The following is a 23,442-nucleotide window of genomic DNA, read 5'->3' as shown; positions in this document are numbered from 1 at the left end:
TAAAATTTAAGGTTTGTGGTAATCATGGATTAAGTAAGGCAGCTCCATTTTCCCAAAACTGTTTGCTCACTTTGTGTTTCTATGTCATATTTTGGTAATTTTTGCAATATTTCAATTTTTTTCATTATTTTATTTGTTATGGTGATCTGTGGTCAGTGATCTTAGATGTTTCTTTTGTAATTGTTTTGAGGTTCTATAAACTGTGCCCATGTAAGACGGCAAACTTAATGGATAAATACTGTGTGTGTTCTGACTGCTCCGCTGACTGGTTGGTCCCTCATCTCTACTTCTCCTCAGGCCTCCCTGTTCCCTGAGATACAATATTGAAGTTAGGCCAATTACTAACCTTACCATGGACTCTAAGGTTTCAAGCGAAAGGAAGAATCTTATGTCTTTCACTTAAAATGAAAAGCTAGAACACCTTGGTGGCTCAGTGGGTTATGGTCTGCTTTGGCTCAGGTCATGATCCTACGGTTCTGGGACGGAGCCCAGCACTGGGCTCCCTCCCTGCATGGTGGCAATCTCCTCCCTCTTCCCCACCCTCCTGCTTGTGCTCTCTTGTATGCACTCTTTTTCTCTCAAATAAAATAGTAAAAAAAAAATAAAATCAAAAGCTAGAAATGATAAAGTTAATTGAGGAAAGGCTATTGAAATTGAAGCCAAAATAGGGTGAAAACGAGGCCTCTTCTTATACCAGTCAGTTTCTGAATGCAAAGGAAATGTTCTTTTTTTTTTTTTTTTTTTTTTTAAATTTTATTTATTTGACAGAGAGAGTCACAAGTAGGCAGAGAGGCAGGCGAGAGAGAGAAGGAAGCAGGCTCCCCGCCAAGCAGAGAGCCTGATGTGGGGCTCCATCCCAGGACCCTGGGATCATGACCTGAGCTGAAGGCAGAGGCTTTAACCCACTGAGCCACCCAGGCACCCGCAAAGGAAGTGTTCTTGAAAGAAATTAAACGTGCTTACTCCAGTGAACACATGAATGATAAGAAAGCAGAATAGTCCTGTTGGTGATGGGGAAAACATTTTCGTGTCTGGCTGGAGGATCAAACCAGCCACAACATTCCCTTAAGCCAAGGCCTCATCCTGGGCCCGGCCCTAACCTTTCAGTTCCATGTGAAGGCTGAGTTGAGGAAGCTGGAGAAGAATTTGAAGGCCACAGAGGTTGGTTTATAAGGTTTATGGAAAGAAGCCATCATCATTATATAAAAATGCAAGGTAAAGGAGCAAGGGCAACATAGAGGCTGCAACAGGTTGTCCAGAATCTTATCTAGCTGAGATCATTAACAAGTGTGGCTTCTCAGTGCAGACAAAATCGCCTTCTCTGGGAAGATGCCATGGAGGAGGACTTGGATAGCTGGAGAGGAGGAGTCAGTGCCTGGCCTCAAAGCTTCAAAGGACAGGCTGACTCTAAGATTAGGGGCTAATGAAGCTGGTCACTTTTAAGTTTCGAAGCCGGTGCTCATTTACTATCCCCAGAGTTCCAGGGCCCTTAAGATTATGCTATATCTTTCCTACCTGTGCTCTATAAATGGAACAACAAACTCTGGATGAGAGCACACCTGTGTACAACGTGGTCTACTAAATATTTGAAGCCCACTGTTGAGATACATTGCTCAGGAAAAAGATTCCTTTCAAAATAGGGCTGCTCAGTCTAAGAGCTCTGATGGTGTGTTGTTTTCCTGCCTGCTAATACAGCATCCATTCTGCAGCCTGAGGATGAAGGAGTAATTCAGCTTTTAAGTCTTCTTATTTAAGAAATATGTTTCTCTTCTTTCTTTCTTTCTTTCTTTGTTTTTTTTTAAGATTTTCTTTGACAGAGAGAGAGTACAAGCATAGGGAGTGGCAGGCAGAGGGAGAGGGGAAAGTGGGCTCCTCGCAGAGCCAGGGCAGCCACATGTGGTACCTGATCTCAGGGCTCTGGGATCATGACCTGAGCCTAAGGTACTCGCTTAACCAACTGAGCCACCCAGGTGCCCCAAGAAATATATTTCATAAGGCTATAGCTGCCCTACACAGTGGTTCCTCTCATGTGCCTAGCCAAAATAAATTAAAAACCTTCTGGAAAGGATTCACCATTCTAGATGCCATTAAAAACATCTGTGATTCATGGGAAGAGGTCAGAATATCAACATGAACAGGAATTTGGAAAAAGTTAACTCCAACTCTCATGGATGACTTTGAGGGGTTCGAGACTTAAGTGGAAGAAGAGCTGCAGATGTGGTAGAAATAGCAGGAGAGCTAGAATTAGAAGTGGAGCCTGAAGACGGAACTGAATTGCTGCATAATAAACTGGAATCAATAAGAAGTTCCTTCTTATGGATGAATAAATTAGAAAATGGTTTCTTTCTTTCCTTTTTAAGCTTTTATTTATTTATTTATTTATTTATTTATTTGACAGAGAAAGACACAGTGAGAGAGGGAACACAAGCAGGGGGAGTGGGAGAGGGAGAAGCAGGCTTCCCACTGAGCAGGGAGCCCAATGTAGGGCTCAGTCCCAGGACCCTGGGATCATGACCTGACCTGAAGGCAGATGTTAATGACTGAGCCACCCAAGGCCCCAAGAAAGTGATTTCTTAAGATGGAATCTACTTCTGGTGAAGATGCCATGAAGATTGTTGAAATGACAACCAAAGATTTAGAATATTTCATAAACTTATTTGATAAAGCAGCAGGATCTAATTTCAAAAGAAGTGCTGTGGGTGAAATGCTATCATACAGCATCTTAAGCTACAGAGAAATAAGCTTGTGAAAGGGAGAGTCCATCGATGTGGCAGACCTCACCAGCCTTCAGCTACCACCCTGATCAGTCAGCAGCCATCATGGAGACAAGGCCCTCTACCAGTGAAAAGGTGACAACTTGCTGAAATTTCAGATGATAGTTAACATCTTTTAGAAATAAAATATTTTATAATTACAGTATGTACATTGTTTTTTAGGACATAATGTTGTTGTATACTTAATAGACTCAGGTATGGTGTAAACATAACTTTTTAATGTACCAGAAATCAAAAAATTCATCTGACTCACGTAATTGTGGTATATGCTTTAATTGTGAGGGCCTAGGATTGAACCTGCTATGTCCCTGCGGTATGCCTGTACCAACTCCCAACTCTTTGTTCTTTTTATTCTCTAGGATAAAAGCTAGTTGTAGGAGCACCTGAGTGGCTCAGTTGGTTAAGCCACTTTGGCTCAGGTCATGATCACAGAGTCCTGGGATGGAACCCTGCATCTGAGCTTTCTGCTCAGCGGGGAGTCTGCTTCTCCCTCTCCCACTCCCCCTGCTTGTCCTCTCTCCATCTCTGTCATATAAATCAATAAAATTTAAAAAAACAATAAACAAAAACTAGTTGCATTCTGACTCTATGCTGGCTGCCATTTTCTTTTCTCCTGGGTTTAGACAGAGAGTCTGAGAGGGCCAGAGATAGAAAAGTGGTCGTTGAGGCGCCTGGGTGGTTCAGTTTTTAAGCGTCTGCCTTCGGCTTAGATCATATTATGATCCCAGGGTCCTGGGGTAGAGCCTCTCATCGGGTTCCCTACTCAGCAGGAAGCCTGCTTCTCCCTCTCCCATTCCCCCTGCCTGTGTTCCCCCTGTTCCCCTGGCTTGTGTTCCCTCTCTTGCTGTGTCTCTCTCTGTCAAATAAATAAAATCTTAAAAAAAAAAAAACAAAAAAAAACCAAGAATAATTGTGTTCTAAAGGCAGATGATAGGGGGAGGAAGTTTGTTCTGTAGGTAATTATAACCTCATTTGCCTATGCGTCATTTATTGGCAAAACCCCAGGAGTGGCTTGTCCTTGCAAGATTGTCTGTAGACTTCTAGAACAAGTGTGACTATGATTTAAAACCCTTCTCTTCACCAGGGGTGCCTGGATGGCTCAGTTGGTTAAGTGTTCCTACTCTTGGTTTTGGCTGAGGTCATGACATCAGGCTCCTGGGAACGGAGTCCCCTGTCACTGCTTCATACTCGTCATAGAGCCTGCTTGTTTGCTCTCCCTCTGTCTCTCAAATAAATAAATGAATCTTTAAGAAAAAATAAAAACAAACCCCCCCTTTTCTCTAAATATGCTACTTATTAGATATGAAATATTACAGATTTGGCAGCTAAAGAGATTTTGTTGATGAATTGGTCTGTTTCTCCTTAACCACTGCTTGAGATTGGAAGACCAGAAGAGTATTTTATCAGTTTAATTTATTACATTTATTAAAAACACCACTTTATTGATGTATAATTGACATATAGTAAGTTGCATGTATATACATATGTACAGTTTGATAAATTATGACATGTAGACACTTACACATCATCATCACAATGAAAGTAGTGACCATACCCATGATCCCCAAGAGTTTCCTTGTGATCCTTTGTAATCCTTACTTACAGTGCCTTTCTACTGCCCTCTTCCCAGGTAGCTCTAGATTTGTTTCCTGTCACTGGACATTAGTTTGAATTTCCCGGTGTTTGATATACATGGAATCATACAGTATGTATGTTTAGGGTTGGTCTTCATCCACTCAGCGCAATTCGTTAGAGAGTCTTCTATGCTGTAGAATGTGTCAACGGCTTATTTCTTTTTATTGCTGAGTATTGTAGACTTTGTGGATGTACCATAATTTGTTTATCCAGTTCACCTATTGAGTAACATTTGTGTGCCATTTTTTGGATAAGCGCTTTCATTTTTCTTGGGTAAATGCCTAGAAGTAGAATGGCTAGATAATGTGGTAGGTGAACTTTTAACTTAAAAAAAAAAACCAAAACAAAACAAAACTTGGGGCACCTGGGTGGCTCAGTCATTAAGCGACTGCTTTCGGCTTGGGTCATGATCCCAGGGTCCTGTGTCGGGATCCCTGCTTAGTGGGAAGTCTGCTTCTCCCTCTCCCACTCCCCCCGCTTGTGTTCCCTCTCTTGCTGTGTTTCTCTCTCTGAAGTAAACCAATAAATAATCTTTAAAAAAACCCTTAATTTTAGAATTGTTTTAGATTTACAGAAAAGTTGTCATGACAGTTCAGAGAGTTCATATGAATTAGGGGTCAGCACACTTTTCCTGTAAAGAACTAGACTGTAAATAGTTTAGGCTTCATGGACCAGGCGATCTTTCTTGGAAGTATTCAACTCCTCCAGGATAGTCATAGACAGTAAGTAAATGAGCATGGCTGTGTTCCAATAAAACATTATTTATAAAAACAGTTGGCAGATTCAAGTTGACCTGCGGGCTGTAGCTTGCTGACCCCTGACCCTCTTTACCCACCTTCCTGGTGTTTAATCCTATAAAGCCATGGTACATATTTGTCAAAACTAAGATACTAACTTGTTAAAATATTATTAACTACTTATTCTGACACCAGTGGTTTTCCCCAAGTGTCTTTTTGATTCAGGTTTGAGTCCTGCATACCAAATTACATTTAATTATTATGTCTGCTTAGTCTGTTATTGTCATCAGTATAGACTCATGGGTATTCGTTTTATTTTGTGGATTTTAATCTATTTTTTTTTCTTGATCAAATTGTTCTTCGTTTGGCCATTGGAAGTTTTTTTAGGTTGACTCCTGTGTCCTTTAAATAAGTCCTCATTTTTTCATTTATGAATATTTACTTGATGACTGAGGATTCCATTGTATGAATCCGTTTATCTGATGGTGGACATTTGGTTATTTCCACTTTTTGGCTGTTATAAATAATAGCTGTGCTTATTTGCTAATAGGTGTTTGTGTGGTCATATATTTTCTTTTCTCTAGGGTTATGTGTAACTTCTTAAGAAACTGCCAAACTTGTTTACTAAAGTGGCTGCACTAGTTTGTATTCTCTGCAATGTGTGAGTTCCAGTTTCTCTATGTTATCATCAGTACTTGTTATTGTCTGTCATTTTTATTTTACACAAACTAGTAGGTGTGAAGTTGTATTTCACTGTGGCTTTGATTTATATCTCTCTAATGTTAATGATGTCCAGCAACTTTTTACATTAAAAGAGCTTCACATATTTTTATGAAAATTCTAAGATCTCTTGCCCATTTAAAAAGCTCAGTAGTTTTTAAAGTTATTTATATATTGTGGATATAAGTCCATCAGAAATAGGATTTTTATATATATTTTCTCTCCATCCGTAGGTTTTCTTTTCAGAATTTAAAATTTTGATGAATTCTAATTGATAAATTTATTCTTTTGTAGTTGTGCTTTCATTTTTATTTATTTATCTTTTAAAAGATTTTATTTATTCATTTGAGAGGGAGAGAGAGCACAAGTGGAGGAGAGGCAGAGGCAGAGGGAAAGGGAGAAGTGACTCCACACTGAGCCGAGAGCTGGACGTGGGGCCTCAATCCCAGGACCTGGAGATGGTGACCTGAGCCAAAAGCAGATGCTTAACCATATGAGCCACCCAGGTGCCCCTGCAAGAAATCATCCTTATTCAGGGCCATAAGGTTTTCTCTTGTTTCCTTTTAGAACTTTTATTGTTTTAAATTGGGTTAAAGCCTCTGCCTTTGGCTCAGGTCGTGATCCCGGTCCTGGGATCGAGTTCTGCGTCTGGCTCTCTGCTCGGTGGGGAGCCTGCTTCCTCTCTCTCCCTCTCTGCCTACTTGTGATCGCTCACTGTCAAATAAATAAAATCTTAAAGAAAAAAAGTTTTAAATTTTATATTTCGGTCTGTGAACGATTTTGAATTGATTTTTTACATATGGTGTGAGATTTTTGGTTTTGGAGGGAGTTTTTTAATTTTAATTTTATTTTATTTTATTTTATTTTATTGCATGTATTCTAGCACTGTTGAAAGGGCTATCCTGAACTGTCTTTGTACTTTTCTCAAAAATCAGTTGCATGTATATATGTGAGCTCATTTCTGGACCCTTTATGTTATCATTCAGTTTGTAGACCAATACAACATTGTCTATAGCTTTGTAATAAGGTGTAGTAACTGTAGCTTTATAATAAGTTGTTGTATTAAGTAACATTAGTAGCTTTGACTCTGCTGTTCATTAGTAGCTTTGACTCTGCTGTCAAATTGTTTTGGCTATTTTATATCCTTTTCATTTACATATGAATTTGAGAATTAGTTAATCAGTTTCTGTTTAAAAAAACCTGCCTCAGTTTTGACTGGAATTGTGTTGAATATATGTATCAGTTTGTGGAAAGTGGAAGCAGCAATAGTATTTATTCTTCTGGCCCATGAAATGTATCTCTGTCCATTTGTTTAGGTTTTCTTTAATTTCTCAAAGAAAAACAGTATTTTTCATTATTAGGTCTCTTTTCATCTTTTGGTAGATTTTATCTTGAACCGTCATACCTTTTTATGCTTTTGTACATTTTTATATTGTTCTTTGCTAGTATATAAAAAAACTACTGAGTTTTGTATATTGGTTTTATATTCTGTAAACTTCCTTTAAAAAAAAATTTTTTTTAAAGATTATTTATTTGACACAGAGAGAGAGACAGTGAGAGAGGATCACAAGCAGGGACAGTGGCAGAGGGAGAATTCCTGTGGAGCAGGGATCCTGATGAGGGGCTGGATCCCAGGACCCTGGATCACCTGAGCCTAAGGCAGATGCTTAACTGACTGAGGCACCCAGGCGGCCCTCTTTAGAAATTTTTATCTTTAAGTAATTTTTAAGTAATTTCCATACCCAGTGTTGTAGGTAATCTCTGTATCCCAAGCCCCAACCAAGATCATTAGATGCACACTCCAGCAACTGAGCCAGCCAAGCACTCCTAACATCCTATAGCCTAAACTCACCTCTTTTAGCAGCTTTTTTGTAGATCCCATTGGGATTTTTTATATAGCTGATCATTTTACCTGTGAATAAGGTAAGTCTTCTTTTTTTTCTTCTGATCTGAATACCTCTCATTTCTTTTTTTTGCCTTATTGCACTGTCTAGAACTTCCCATAAAATGTAATAGAAGTGGCCAGAGCAGACACCTTGGTCTTGTTCCTCATTTTAGGGAAAAGCATTCTGACTTTCATTGCTTCCATTTTTATTTCTTCCTGAATGGTTTATTTAGGCCGAGCAGACACCTTGGTCTTGTTCCTCATTTTAGGGAAAAGCATTCTGACTTTCATTGTTTCCATTTTAATTTCTTCCTGAATGGTTTATTTAGAAGTATGTTATTTATTTAGAAGTATGTTATTTAGTTTCAGATATTTGAGATTTTTTTTAGTGCTTTCTATTGATGTCTGGTTTAACTCCAGTTTGGGTTTCTATGACTAGCATCCTTTATATTCATGGAGACTTGTTTTATGGCCCAGAATGTGGATTATCTTACTAAATGTTCTATGTGCACTTAAGAAGAATATGTATTCTACTGTTGTTGACTGAAGTGTTCTATAATGTCAATATAGGAACTTTTAAAATCTTTTAATACAAAAGGAGGGAAATATGAAATCCCTTTCCCCAAATTCATAGCATAAGTCATTGGAAATGTTGTCAGCCCCTTCTCCTGCAGAGCCCTTTCCTGATTGGAATGACAGCTTTGAACTGGAAGACATTATTTCATTAGTGCACTAATCAGTCACAGAGATTACCCAATTGGCTGCTCAATAATTAAATGACGTTGTTTGTAATTCTTTGAGCATATACAGAACCAATTAAATTAAGCCTTTATTGCCCAGTCAGCCTGGGGTAGTCTGTGAAAATGAAGAAACCTAAAATCCTTGAAAACTCTGGTAGGATGAAGAAGTAGATGTTTCAGTCAAGTTCAAGGGAAGTAACTTAGGGGCACCTGTGTGGCTTGGTCAGTTAGATATTGTCCTACACCTCAGGTCATGATATAGGAGTCCCGGGATCGAGCCCTACACTGGGCTCCCTGCTCAGCCGGGAGTCTCCTTCTCCATCTCTCTGTCCCTCCCCTATTCCTACATTCTCACTCTCTCTTTCTTTCAAGTAAATAAATCTTTTAAAAAAAAAGGGGGAGGAGTAACTTATTTAAGAGGCATATCAAGTACAAATGAACAAAAATATAGGTTCAGAAACTATAGTCCTCTGAAAACCGGAATATTCATTTATTAACAGTGTTCTTGGGTCTTAATGGAAAAGCTTTTATACCAGTACTTCTTTTGGGTAGAAATTTGGGAAGAACCCTCTTCAAAGCCAAGTTTACTGTCTTTGAGGAAATTTCAGTGTAAAGGCATTTCCTTGGTCATTTCATGTCTTTGCAACAGTCTGGTAAAACAGAATAAGGTTGGTAAAAGAGAAGGCTATACTGGATTATAAATCATAGATGATGAACAAAATGTGGACTAGAGGGGTGCCTGGGTGGCTCAGTCATAAGCATCTGCCTTCGGCTCAGATTGTGATCCCAGGGTCCTGGAACCAGCCCCCCACATCAGGCTCCCTGCTCAGCAGGAAGCCTGCCTCTCCCTCTGGTACTCTCCCTGCTTCTGTTCCCTCCCTTGCTGTGTCTCTGTGTCAGATAAATAAAAATCTTTTCAAAAAAAATTTTTTTTAATGTGAATTAGAATTTCAGAATTGGAAGAAACCTTGAGTAAGGTATTGACTAATTCTGTCTTTCTTTGCAGATGGGCAAACTGATGTTTGGGGAAATTAAGATACAGAAAAGCTAAGCACTTGTCTAACAGTGCTCTCTGCAGAGGGCCCTGTACCCCTTAGAGGACTAGGGCAGTATCTGGAGACATTTTTGGGTGTCACAGCTTGGGGCAGGGTGGCCACTGGTGTCCAGTGGTAGAGCCCAGGTATATTGCCAGATACCCTACAATGCACAGGACAGCGCCCCGGAACAAAACAGTCATCTGGCTCAAAGTGTCAGTACTGCCAAGCTTAAGAAACCCTGGTTTAATCCACCTTATTTTGAGTTTTGATTAGAACATGGCTCTCCAAAACTCTAATGACTACACAGTCTTGGCACCAGCTGTTGGTAATCACCTCTTTTTGATAAAAAGTCATGTTTGTTCTTTCCAAGTTCATTTTTATTTTACTTAACTTATTTGAGAGAGAGACTGAGATAGTGACAGCACAAGTGGGGAGAAGGGGGAGATGCAGGTTCCCCAATGAGGAGGAAGCCCAATGTGGGGCTCAATCCCAGGACCCTGGGATCAAGACCTGAGCCAGAGGCAGATGCTTAACCAGCTGAGCCACCCAGGTGCCCCTTCAAGTTCATTTTTTAAAATGAGGTATCCCCTCCTGTCAACAGCTCAAGTTTTGAGTTCCCAGACCCAATTCCAATGTGGGGATGGGGTTGTCTGAGAATCCAACCCAATTCTGACACTGTCTACCTGGAGATAGCATCAGATCACAGGTCAGGAGCTCCGTCCTACAATAACTGCTCCCCATCCTCTACTTCAGATGCCATTTATGAGCTTGAGGCTGTTTACATGTGCTTCTGACCCACTGGCTACAGGTTGGAGTTTCCAGCAACTTCCACCTTAGACTTCAGATGCTAGTTGCAAGTCCAGGTTGTTAGATGTTGTTGTTGTTGTTGTTGTTGTTGTTGTTCTTCTTCTTCTTCTTCTTCCTCTTCTTCTTCCTCTTCCTCTTCTTCTTCCCCTTCTTCTTCTTCTTCTTCTTCCTCCTCTTCTTCTTCTTCTTCTTCCTCTTCTTCTTCCTCTTCTTCTTCTTCCCCTTCTTCCCCTTCTTCTTCTTCCCCTTCTTCCCCTTTTTCCTCTTCTTCCCCTTCTTCTTCTTCTTCTTTTTTTTTTTTTTTTTTTTTTAAAGATTTTACTCATTTACCCGACATACAGAGATCACAAGTAGGCAGAGAGGCAGGCAGAGAGAGAGGAGGAAGCAGGCTCCCTGCCGAGCAGAGAGCCCGATGCGGGGCTTGATCCCAGGACACTGGGATCATGACCTGAGCCGAAGGCAGAGGCTTTAACCCACTGAGCCACCCAGGCACCCCGTTGCATGTACTTCAGACCCACTGGCTGTACATTGAAGGTTCCCAGGACCTTTTTTTTAGGTTCTTTTCATTTGTTAGAGCAGCTCATAGAATTAGGGAAACACATTTACCAGTCTATTAAAGCATATGATAAAGGATCAATCACAGTTGAAGAGATACATAGGGTAGGGTGTAAGGAAAAGTACGTGGAGTTTCCAAGCTATCTCCAGTCAGGCTATGCTCCCCATATCTCCAGGTGTTCACCCACCTGGAAGCTCTCTGAACCCAGTCATTTTGGAGGTTTTTGTTTGTTTTGTTTATTTTATTTTTTAGAGAGCGTGAGCAAGTGAGTCAGGGGTGGAAGGGAGAGAGAGAATCTCAGATAGGCTAGATCTCACAACCCTGAGATCATGACCTGAGCTGAAATCAAGAGTTAGACACTTAACCGACTAAACCACCCAGGTATCCCTCTATTCAGTTCTTTTGGATTTTATTATTATTTCTTTTTTCTTTTTTTTTTTTTTTTTAGTTTTTTTTATTTATCTGAGAGAGCGAGAGAGAGTGCACAAGCAGGGGGAGCAGCAGAGGGAGAGGGAGAAGCATGATGCTGGGGATCCATCCCACAACCCTTGGGACTATGACCTGAGCCTAAGGCAGACGCTTAACTGGCTGAGCTGCCCAGATGCCCCTCCTTTTGTATTTTAAATGGCAGCTTCATTGCATGGTCCTGATTGACTAAGTCATGGGCCATTGTTTGTTTCAGTCTGAGCCCCTCTCCCCTCCCTGGAGGTGGGGGTGGTGGTTCTGAAAGTTCCAAACCCTTAATCACAATGTTGGCCTCCTGGCAAGGTGTTCCTGACTTCGGGTGAGGTCTAAAAGTCACCTCCATTAGTAACAAGACACCCATGCCACCTTAATGACTCTGAAGCTTTTCAGGAACTGGATGAAGAACAATTACATCTGAAAAATATATTTTGGTTATCTGAATAGCCAAATATGTATTGCTTATAAATCATTACATTGCAAGGTAAAATGAACATAAAATTAACCATTAATCATTTAAAAGTATACAAGTAAATGGCATTTAGTAAATTTAATATGTTGTGCTTCTATTACCTCTGTCTAGTTCCAAGGCATTTTTGTCATTCTGAAAGGAAGTCTTATACCCATTAAAAAGTCACTTTTTGTTTCCTTCTGCCCTCAGCCTCTGGTAGCCACCACTACTTTATTTTCTGTCTTTATAGGTTTTTTTTTTTTTTTTTTTTTTTTTTTTTTTTTTTTTTTTTTTTTTTTTTAAGATTTTATTTATTTATTTGTAAGAGAGAGAGAGTGAGAGCGAACACAGGCAGACAGAAGGGCAGGAAGAGTCAGAGGGAGAAGCAGGCTCCCTGCAGAGCAAGGAGCCCGATGTGGGACTCGATCCCAGGACGCTGGGATCATGACCTGAGCCGAAGGCAGCTGCTCAACCAACTGAGCCACCCAGGCGTCCCTGTCTTTATAGGTTCTAAGTTACTTTTATGTTTGTGTTTTTAAAAGATTATTTATTTATTTATTTGACAGAAATCACAAGTAGACAGAAGTAGGCAGAGAGGCAGGCAGACAGAGAGGGAGAAGCAGGCTCCCTGCTGGGCAGAGAGCCTGATGTGGGGCTTGATCACAGAACCCTGGGATCATGACCTGAGCCGAAGGCAGAGGCTTAACCCACTGAGCCACCCAGGTGCCCCTTATATTTGCTTTTTTATGGTGCTTTGGAAAGAACATTGGACAAGAAATCAAGAAGTGGACTTCATATTCCATCTTCCCTGTTTTTCCTCTTACATGTGTGATTTGGGCAAGTCATTCATCTGTCTTTTTTTTTTTTTTTTTTTTTTTTATTTTTTATTTTTTATTTTTTATAAACATATATTTTTTATATACATATATTTTTATCCCCAGGTCTGTGAATCACCAGGTTTACACACTTCACAGCACTCACCAAATCACATACCCTCCCCAATGTCCATAATCCCACCCCCTTCTCCCCAACCCCCTCCCCCCGGCAACCCTCAGTTTGTTTTGTGAGATTAAGAGTCACTTATGGTTTGTCTCCCTCCCAATCCCATCTTGTTTCATTTATTCTTCTACCCACTTAAGCCTCCATGTTGCATCACCACTTCCTCATATCAGGGAGATCATATGATAGTTGTCTTTCTCTGCTTGACTTATTTCGCTAAGCATGATACGCTCTAGTTCCATCCATGTTGTTGCAAATGGCAAGATTTCATTTCTTTTGATGGCTGCATAGTATTCCATTGTGTATATATACCACATCTTCTTGATCCATTCATCTGTTGATGGACATCTAGGTTCTTTCCATAGTTTGGCTATTGTGGACATTGCTGCTATAAACATTCGGGTGCATGTGTCCCTTTGGATCACTACATTTGTATCTTTAGGGTAAATACCCAATAGTGCAATTGCTGGGTCATAGGGCAGTTCTATTTTCAACATTTTGAGGAACCTCCATGCTGTTTTCCAGAGTGGCTGCACCAGCTTGCATTCCCACCAACAGTGTAGGAGGGTTCCCCTTTCTCCGCATCCTCGCCAGCATCTGTCATTTCCTGACTTGTTGATTTTAGCCATTCTGACTGGTGTGAGGTGATATCTCATTGTGGTTTTGATTTGTATTTCCCTGATGCCAAGTGATATGGCATTCATCTGTCTTTAAGCCTCAGTTTCCTCTTTACGTGACAGCTGTCAAAGTAGCCAGGAAGCCATTCTTCTTTAAATTATATATATATATATATATATATATATATATATATATATATATATAAATTTTTTTTAAAGGTTTTATTTATTTACTTGACAAGTAGGCAGAGAGGCAAGCAGAGAGAGAGGAGGAAGCAGGCTCCCCAGTGAGCAGAGAGCCCGATTCGGGGCTCGATCCAAGTACCCTGGGATCATGACCTGAGCCGAAGGCAGAGGCTTTAACCCACTGAGCCACCCAGGCGCCCTTTAAATATATTTTTAAAAAGAGTTTTTGTATGTATTTGACAGAGAAAGCGCACAAGTAAGCAGAGCAGCAGACAGAAGGCGAGAAAGAAACAGGCCCTCCACTGCGTAGGGAGCCCAATGTGGGCTCGATCCCCAGACCCCAGAATCATGATCCGAGCCAAAGGCAGCCACTTAACCAGCAGCCACCCAGGCATCCCTAAATGAGATCTTTAAAGTCTGAAATTCTAGCCCACATTTTGTTTGATCAGAATTTTTGTTGGACATCAGTGACAGAATTTTCAGCCCTCCACTAATTTCTTTCTCATCCAGGATACCTCTGAGCCACCTTTTCCAGGTACTGAATTAAGTGTCCCTGGATTGACGTGCTTGAAATTAGAAACTAATTTCAGTTTCAGCTTTAAATAAGGTGATTAGAGAGGTAAAGAGGCCTCAAATTTAAGTTCATTCAGTTATTGAACAAATATGTTTTGGGTTACCTGATTTAGCACCAAACTTACAACCAAAATGAGGACTATTCTATATTCTTATTCCTGCATAGAATTCCTCCAGTAGCTTCCTTACCATTGCTTAGGAGGTTCCCCACTTCTTTCTGCTTTCACAACCTTGCGTTGAGCCATTCTCCCTCTAGTGCATGCTCTAGTCCCATCAGCTTTTTTTTTTTTCCTCATAAGGGCTTTGAGATTCTTAGGCCCTTTGCACCAGCTGTTTTCTCTCTCCGGAAGGCATGGGGGAACATGCCCTATTACTAGTTTCCAAATCTTAGCTCAGGTGTCATCTCAGTGAGACCTTTCATGGTCATCATGCCTATCTATGGCTTGTTTTAGGAATTGAAAGTAAATATTGTAGAGAGAATAATTCTTATCACCGAGCTTCAGTAACTGTAACATTCTGTTGTTTGTGATCACTGATTTAAAGTAGTACCCCTGTATCTCCTCCTGTCACTTTCTGTCCTACTGCTTTTTTCAGTTTTCTTTTTCTGCATGCAGTTAATGTTTTTTTGTGTACTTTATTGACTGTTTTCCTCCTAAAATTGTGAGTTCATTTGGACAAGGATCTTAACTTTCCTCTTTCCTCTTAAATCCCCAGTACCTGGAATTGTCTGTGTATATAGTAGGTGCTCAGTAAATGTTTACTGAATGAATTAATGTAATAAATTTCCTAAAAGTAGGGGCTGTTTTGTGCATCTTTGTATTTTTAACTGGGCCTAGTCAAGAGCTTCTTTATACATAGTAGACATTGAGTAAATATTTTAATGTTTTTCTAAGATGTTCCCCCTTTACTAACAATAGCCTTCAGGATTTCTGGGATGGGAGGGGAAGAGTATACTTTGTTTACTTTCTGATCATCCTGCTTATGTAATGAGAACAGGTTTCTTAATGACTGGAGATTTTTTTTCCGTGCCAGAATCACTTGGTTTTTAATCTTCCCTGGAATTTTTAACATATTCTGGAAGCCCACATTTATCTTTCCTTTTCCCAATCTATTGTTTCTACAGCTACAGAAGGTAAGAGCTGAAAAGAATGTGAGGGATAATTTAAACTCATAGTTTTACAGATGAGTAGTACATTTTCAAAGGTCTTACAATGAGGTAGTAGGTTGAGTTGGGGTTACAACCAAGATAGCCACGCCTCACACTTAATAATAGGGCAAGACTTAAACATTTTCACATTGTTTTGTATTTATAAGTTCTGTTTTATCAGTTGAACTCTCAGGTTCTTTGTATTATATTCTTAGTATCTTCTATAGTCTTTAGGCACAGAAAAATATTTTTGGATTAAGGGAATAATGTGAAGGTATTGCTTTGAGAGTTAATTTAATATTATATTTCTACCAGACTTAATGTAAAGAGACACCTGGAGGGCAGATCTTGATTACTTGTGCAATGGGTATATAACAAGAATTGGGGATGGGACAGATGAGATGGAGAGGATTAACAGAAGGCTACAGATGGTGGCTTCACACTTGGAATGAGGCCATCAGTCCCTGCTGCCCAATCCAGTGTGAAAGATCCATCTGCGCCTCCCTTGAGTACAAGAATGTGATATAATGGACTTAGGATGTAAAATCTGGGTTTTGTTGAAAGTAATTGTCAGGTTGAATAGACTTGGAAATGTTAGCTACAGAGACAAGATACGAAGAATTGAAGACTTGGATTACACAGGTCCTGATAGAGGTGTTCTCTTTCCATTCATCTAGTAAAAGCCAGACCATTGGCACCTTGGTTCCTATTTTAAATTTTTATCAAAATGAAAACTTAAGTAAATGTCAAACTTTAAAATAGTACCTTTTTTGCCAAAAAGTTTATTGTAAAAATTTTAGAAAATTGAGATTAGCAAAAAGAAGGAAAAAAATTATAGTTCTTTTGAGCCTTTGTAGGTTTCTATATATGTAGACACGTAAGTTTTAAAATATAATATTATTATATGAGATAACGTTCTATGTCCTTCTAAAAGTAATGTATGATGATGATGTAACTGGTATCGTAGTAGCTATGTATGACCTGTATGTGACAGGTCATAGCTATACTTGTGAGCACTGCATAATGATAGAGTTGTTGAATCAGTGTATTGTGCACCTGAAATAACATAACATTGTGTGTCAGCTGTACTTCAATTTAAAAATAAGTAAATAAAAGTAATGACCATTCTTTATGTTACATGCAGATTTATAATACTGTCATAATCAGATGTGGCTATGCCATCATTTATTTAATCACCCCCCCTAATGTTGGGTGTCTAGGTTTTTCCCAGTTTTAAGCAGTGCTACGATGACATCTTTGTATATGTGTGTATATGACTTTTCCTTAGGATAAAATTTATAGTGGAATTTCTGTGGTCAAGGTTATGTACAGTTGTGTTGGTTTTTTTCCCCCCTTAAAGTGATGTTTTTGGTTGTCATGGCTAATATTCTGATAACTTGCCTCATTTCTTCTACATGTCCGATAAATCATCTGTGACTGTGGTTGTAGTTCTGCCATTTTTTTTAATTTTTAAATTTATCTTAGAGAGAGAGTGGGTGCAAATACACATGCCTGCATGAGCTGGGAGAACTAGAGGGAGAGAGAATCTCCAGTAGACTCAGTGCTGAGCAAGGAGCCTGAGTGGGGCTCAGTGTCATGACCATGAGATCATGATCGTAGCGGAAACCAAGAGTCAGACACTTAACTGACTGAGCTACCCAGGTACCCCATTTCTGGTATTATTTTTTTTAAGATTTTATTTATTTATTTGACACAGAGATCACAAGTATGCAGAGAGAGAGAGAGGAGGAAGCAGGCTCCTAGAGAGCCCGATGCAGTGCTCCATCTCAGGACCTTGAGATCATGACCTGAGCCAAAGGCAGAGGCTCAACCCTCTGAGCCACCCAGGTGCCCCCCATTTCTGGTATTCTTTTTTTTTTTTTTTTTTTTAAAGATTTTATTTATTTATTTGACAGAGAGAAATTACAAGTACATTGAGAGGCAGGCAGAGAGAGAGAGAAGGAAGCAGGCTCCCTGCTGAGCAGAGAGCCCGATGCGGGACTCGATCCCAGGACCCTGAGATCATGACCTGAGCCGAAGGCAGCGGCTTAACCCACTGAGCCACCCAGGCGCCCCATTTCTGGTATTCTTATCTGTTTATTATAACTAGCTATGATTGGAGAAGTGTAATCTTTTTATTCAGTCTGCTTCCCCAAATTAGGTAATAATAGGCATTTGTTACCATTGAATTTTTTTTCTTTTATAAGATTTTATTTATTTATTAGAGAGAGCATGCAAGTGCATGAACAGGAGGAGGGGCAGAGGTAGAGGGAAAAGCAGAGACCCCTCTGCTGAGCAGGGAGCTTAGTGCGGGGCTCCATTCCAGGACCCTGGGATCATGAACTGAGCCAAAGGCAGATGCTTAGCTAACTGAGCAACCAAGGCACCCCTCCATTAACTGAGCCTTAGTAATCTGATTAAGTCCAATTAATAAAGTCATTCCAGTATTTCTTAGAGCTGTATTTCATTCTCTCTTTCTAGCTTTCCTTTCCATTTCCACTCCACCCTTCACACTCTTCAGCCTACTTCTGTTTTTTTGTGTGCGTGTGTGCACATGTGCCTAAAGCAGGGTTGGGTTTGACTTAACTCCCATTCTTAGCACTGAAGAAATCTTTGGCGTCCAGTTCAAAATTCTGTAGCATTTACTAATTTTCACATCAGTGGAGGGATATGAGGGTTATTTCAATTCTTTCCAACCTTCCTCAAAAGTAACTGATAGAGGGACACCTGGGTGGCTCACTTGGTTAAGCGGCTGCCTTCGGCCTAGGTCGTGATCCCAGCGTCCTGGGATGGAGTCTCGCATCAGGCTCCTTGCTCCGCAGGGAGTCTGCTTCTCCCTCTGCCACTCTGTCTGCCTGTGCTCTCTCTGACAAATAAATAAATAAAATCTTTAAAAAAAAAAAAAAAAAAGTAACTGATAGAGTTGTGGAGTCAGAAAAGGTGGGAGAATCCTTTTTTCTGGAAGTTCTGCTTAAGGTAAATTAGGACTTAGGAGACTAGAAAATTGTGTTTGAGAGTCCCTCACTATTAAAGCTCTTTGAAGTGACTCATGAAGATCAAACATGATTTGAATCTCCATTTCTGGTATGTTCTGTCTTTATGAGGAGATAGTGGACTTCCTTGGTACCAGAGATGGTAGAGCCATATCCACCCTCTCAGGAGACCCCATCAAGAGCTGCCTCCCTTTCTCATGGCATTATGGATAGCCAGACTATTTATGTGTGCATTTATAGTCTTTATTTTGAGGAGAATGTTTTCTTTTTGCAGATAGGCTCCAGTTTGACTTGCGATTACCATTGTTACAAGTTTCTTCGGGAAGTGCTGGATAGCCCTTAACAACTGCTCTGAGGTGGAGATGTTTGTCTCAGCCTCCACACCTTCTCTTGGGGCACACAGACCTTCCTTTGTTTGACCTTGTTGAAAATACACCTTTTGCTGAGCCTTAGATCTTTTGCTGACTTTCTAGTTAGTTTTAGGGCTGATTTAAGAGGAAGGATATCTGTGATGATTGTGGAACTCCTTCTGTAACGGGATCAGAATCAGAAAATTATTCTTGTGGGAAAAACAAAGAAGCAAGTTTATAGTTTTGACCTTGGGAGCTAGAGTGTGAAGGAAAATGGTGAGAAGTTGTATACACATAGCAGCAGAGGAGATGAGTTATTCTTTTGCAAGATTTCTTTGTTTCCAGGCAAATATGCTTTAAGATCTAGTCACACTTTGAAGGCCATGGTATCTATTTTTGCTTATAATTCTTCTTAATATATTGACCTATCTTGGTTGTGATTGCCCCATTTAGTCAAGCTTGCTACTCCTGTACTTGCTTAGCACGTTTACTTCTTTAGCATTTTCAGATCCATGACTCTGAGCAGCAGGAAAAGCAAAATATTTGGTGTCAGAGGATCTTCTTTGTTGCAGGAACTTAAGTCCAGCTTTTCATTTCATTGTCAGTCTGCCATTTTGGACATCCAAGTAGTTCTGTAAGCTAGATGTATGGTTTAAGCCTAGGTCAGATTTCATGTGGATTTGGAAGATGGATTCTAGAATCATTCTAGATCTCTAGGAAGACAGAGGTTCTCAGTGATGACAGAATTTTGAAGTGTATTACGAGTAATTTGTACTGATTGTGAATTATCGTAATTGACAAATGACACACCTAAAAAATTAATTTGAGTAGATGAAAGGTTATTCTTGGACTACTTACACAAGCTTTCTAGGATGGGAGAAAAATTGCTGGCATGAATTATAGCTAGTGTGGGCCAGAATCTGAGTATAATGTACCTTTCACCTTTCTTAGTTAACATACCTAGTGGGAAGTGCTTCCATGTTTAAGGCATCTATTTCTAACCAACAGTTAATTCCTGAGCTGTGGATTACAAAGTAAGCATTGCCTCTATGCAGTGTTAAATTTTTTTTTTAATTGTCACTTATTGGGAGGTTGGAAATGTGTATAAGACAATGACTTAGTTCACTTAGAAGCCATTTGTGTTGGTGTCTACAGTGCCTAGCAGTGGGCACCCTAAGTATTTGAATAAGTGAGAATTATTTTCTTTTTACTATGGAATCTTATTAACAGACATTTATTTGGCTTTTACCAAGTAATTGGCTTTAGTATTGTTTTCTTCCCTTCTTTATTCAGCATTCTGCCCTGCCCTTTTGGCCCTTTTTTTTTTTTTTTTCCATTCAATATGCCACTAAATTTAGGAACATTGGGTGAACTGCTTTCTGCTACTTTTTTTTTTTAAGATTTTATTTATTTATTTATTTGACAGACAGAGATCACAAGTAGGCAGAGAGGCAGGCAGAGATAGACGGAGAAGCAGGCTCCCTGCTGAGCAGAGAGCCGGATGCGGGACTCCATCCCAGGACCCTGGGATCATGACCTGAGCTGAAGGCAGACACTTTAACCCACTGAGCCACCCAGGCACCCTGCTACATATTTTAAATAAGGACTTTTATAACTGTGGTGCTTGGGTGGCTCAGTTGGTTAAGCATCTGCCTTTGGCTCAGTCATGATCCCAGGGTGCTGGGATCGAGCCCTGCATTGGTCTAGTTCCCTGCTTAGCAGGAGGTGTCTGCTTTTCCTTTTCCCTCTGCCGTTCCCCCTGCTTGTGCTCTCTCTCTGTTAAATAAACAGAGTCTTTAAAAAAAAAAAAATTTAACAGTTACTCAGATGTAAATTGATATATGAATGTTATGTTGGATATAATTCATTAGAGCAGTGGCGGTATGACATAGCCCATAATTTCTTTAATATTTTATGTGTTGGAGCACCTGGGTGGCTGAGTTGGTTAAGGGTCTGATTTTGGCTTATCATAGTCTTGAGGTCCTGGAATTGAGCCTTCCCCACTCCGGCTCCCTGCTGGGCAGGAGTCTGCTTCTCCCTCCCTCTGTACCGCCCCCCTCAACCCACTTGTGTGCTTGTGGTTTCTCTTTCAAATAAATAAAATTTTTAAGAAATATATTTTATGTTCCTCTAGAGAAATGCTGATAGACCAACAATGTTTTCTGGATGACTCCAGTGTAGTAATTTATAGTTCCCAGTTTTATAAAATCCTAGTTTCTCTTGTTACTTCAGTGCTGTGAAACTCAAGGCACTCAACATAAGATTTTAATTCACCCTAGGAAATAAGTCCATATAAAAAGATGTAAGGTACTATACAATATCTGCAGTCAGTTCTAGAGAGAAGAGAAGGTGAAGTGTTTGTACCTTGGAGAAGATGGGTCAGATTGTCTTTTCTTCTCCTTAAAATGTGGTGGTATACAGGAGTATTACCATTTAGTGCCATGTGTGAAATATCTGGGGCTGTAGTTGAAATGAGATAATTTAGTGGCCAAATGTATCTGAACTCTTGGTAACAATGTGATTTATAATATATCCAAATGTAAAAATATCTGGAAATTGAACATTTTGTATTCCAGAAACTCCTGGTAGTATTATGTGCTAACGGTTAGGCCATACAAAGAGATTTTATTATACTATGTTTGTGGATTGGAGAGTACATTTATTAGAGCTGTTTGGCTTGCTGATCATGCTGACCAGCTGTGGTACATCTTTTTTTCTTTCTTTCTTTTTTTTTTTTGTCCCAAAGTAAGCTCTGTGCCCAGTGTGGAGCTCGAACTCACAACCCTGAGATCAAGAGTTGCATACTGTACCACTGAGCCAGCCAGGTGCCCCAAGTTGTAGTACATTTTAACTGAATGAAAGAGTACTTCTTACCATTCTTGATACATTTACCATTTTATCCAATGCAGTTTAAAAGTTGTATGGTTGTGATTATCTCAAAGTAGTTTCACTTTTTATTTTGTATATAATTTATGATGGTCCCAAAACAATAGCAAAGATGTAATAATGGTGGTATGGGTTAATTTTAGTGATAACACCAGAAAATAGTGCAAATAAAGTGACTTGAACAAGATGAAAACAAATACGACCATTCCGAATTTCAGGATAGGTCATCTGCATTGCCTAATACTATTTTTTATACGTAAAGCTAAAGTTTATTTAAATAGGAAAAGAAACATTTCAGATTTGCTAGATCCCTTTCAGTGTCTGCAGTCCCAGTTAGAATGCAGCACGACTTCCATGTTAATTTGCTTAGTAAATTCTTTTTTACCAATCATTCCTGCAGCATTGAAGAATTCATACTTCTGCCTATATTTGTGGGCCTTCCTTTCTTCCATTCTGTTTAGTTTTTAATTCGAGTTAGTTACATTAGTTTCAGGTGTACGGTGTAGTCATTCCATACTTCATATGTCACCTGGTGCTCATCACAGTGAGTGCCCTCCATACTACCCATCACCTCTCTAGCCCATTCCCCTGCCCACCTCTCCTTTGGTCACCATCTGTTTGTTCTCAAAAGTAAGGGTCTGTTTTTCAGTTTGTTTGTATTTTTCTTTGTTAGTTTTTTTTTTTTTTTAAGATTTTTATTTTATTTGAGAGAGCGAAAGTGAGAGAGATCATTGAGGGAGAGAGAGAAGCAGACTTTGCTGATGCTGAGATCATGACCTGAGCTGAAGGTAGATGCTTAACCAACTGAGCCACCCAGGCACCCTTGTTTTGATACTTAAATTCCACATGATTGAAGTCATATGGTATTTTTCTGTCTGACTTATTTTGCTTAGCATTTTACTAGCTCCATCCATGTCATGGCAAATGACAAGGTTTCTCTTTTTTTTTTTTTTTTTTTTTTTCATGACTGGACAATACTCCTTTGTGTGTTTGTATACACACCACATTTTCTTTCTTTCTAAATAATACACACCACATTTTCTGAAGGTAATGTGGAATAGCTTCCAGCAGTCTGAAAAATCTGATGGATTAGCACTTACTCTGACTTTTGCTTTAGGCCTTCGTTAATTTTGGGAAGTAAATATACCTGGCAGCATATTTTCAGGAGATGGAAGGCTGTGTTTCTAAGTGAGTCAGAACTTGGAATTTGAGAATGTTAGTCTTCGCTATTTCAGTTTATTTAATTGTTCTTTGCTTTATTCTGCAAATAATTTGAAGCTTTTATTTATTTTTTATTTTTTTTAAAGATTTTTATTTATTTATTTGACAGAGAGAGATCACAAGTAGACAGAGAGACATGCAGAGAGAGAGAGAGGGGGAAGCAGGCTCCCTGCTGAGCAGAGAGCCCGATGCGGGCCTCGATCCCAGGACCCTGAGATCATGACCTGAGCCGAAGGCAGCGGCTTAACCCACTGAGCCACCCAGGCGCCCATAATTTGAAGCTTTTAATCTTTCAACCAGAATCATTCACCATCTACCATCCATCTCATGTGTAGGAGTCACTGGAGATTTGAGGCCTCATCACTTACTTCCAGAGGTCCAAGTTTTCCAATATATTGATGATTTGGGGGGGAAAACTGTTTTTACGTTTGCTTTTAATGTTCCAGATGCTTCCCATTCTGTGTTGGAGAAGTTGAAATGGTGATGTTATAAAGCCAGCCGTTAGTGCTAGGGAGTTGGGTTCCGTATTTACTGAATTAGCTTGGAATATGGCTCCCTTAATAGTAATTAATTTCATAGGAAAACACTTGCAGGGGCATCTGAGTGGCTCAGTCAGTTAAGCACCTATCTTTGGCTCAGGTCATGATCCCAGCATCATGGGATGGA

General features: G+C 39.8%; 1 protein-coding gene across 4 annotated transcripts in view; it reads left to right on the top strand.

The window, feature by feature from the left end:
• Positions 1-23,442, top strand: part of LOC131838352 (chromatin remodeling regulator CECR2) — a 172,752-nt gene that overhangs the window by 29,773 nt on the left and 119,537 nt on the right. The gene's annotated exons all lie outside the window — the stretch shown is intronic.

This window comes from Mustela lutreola, chromosome 8 (assembly GCF_030435805.1).
Source record: "Mustela lutreola isolate mMusLut2 chromosome 8, mMusLut2.pri, whole genome shotgun sequence".
Classification (NCBI taxonomy): Eukaryota; Metazoa; Chordata; class Mammalia; order Carnivora; family Mustelidae; genus Mustela; species Mustela lutreola.
This window is presented reverse-complemented; position numbering and strand designations above follow the sequence as displayed.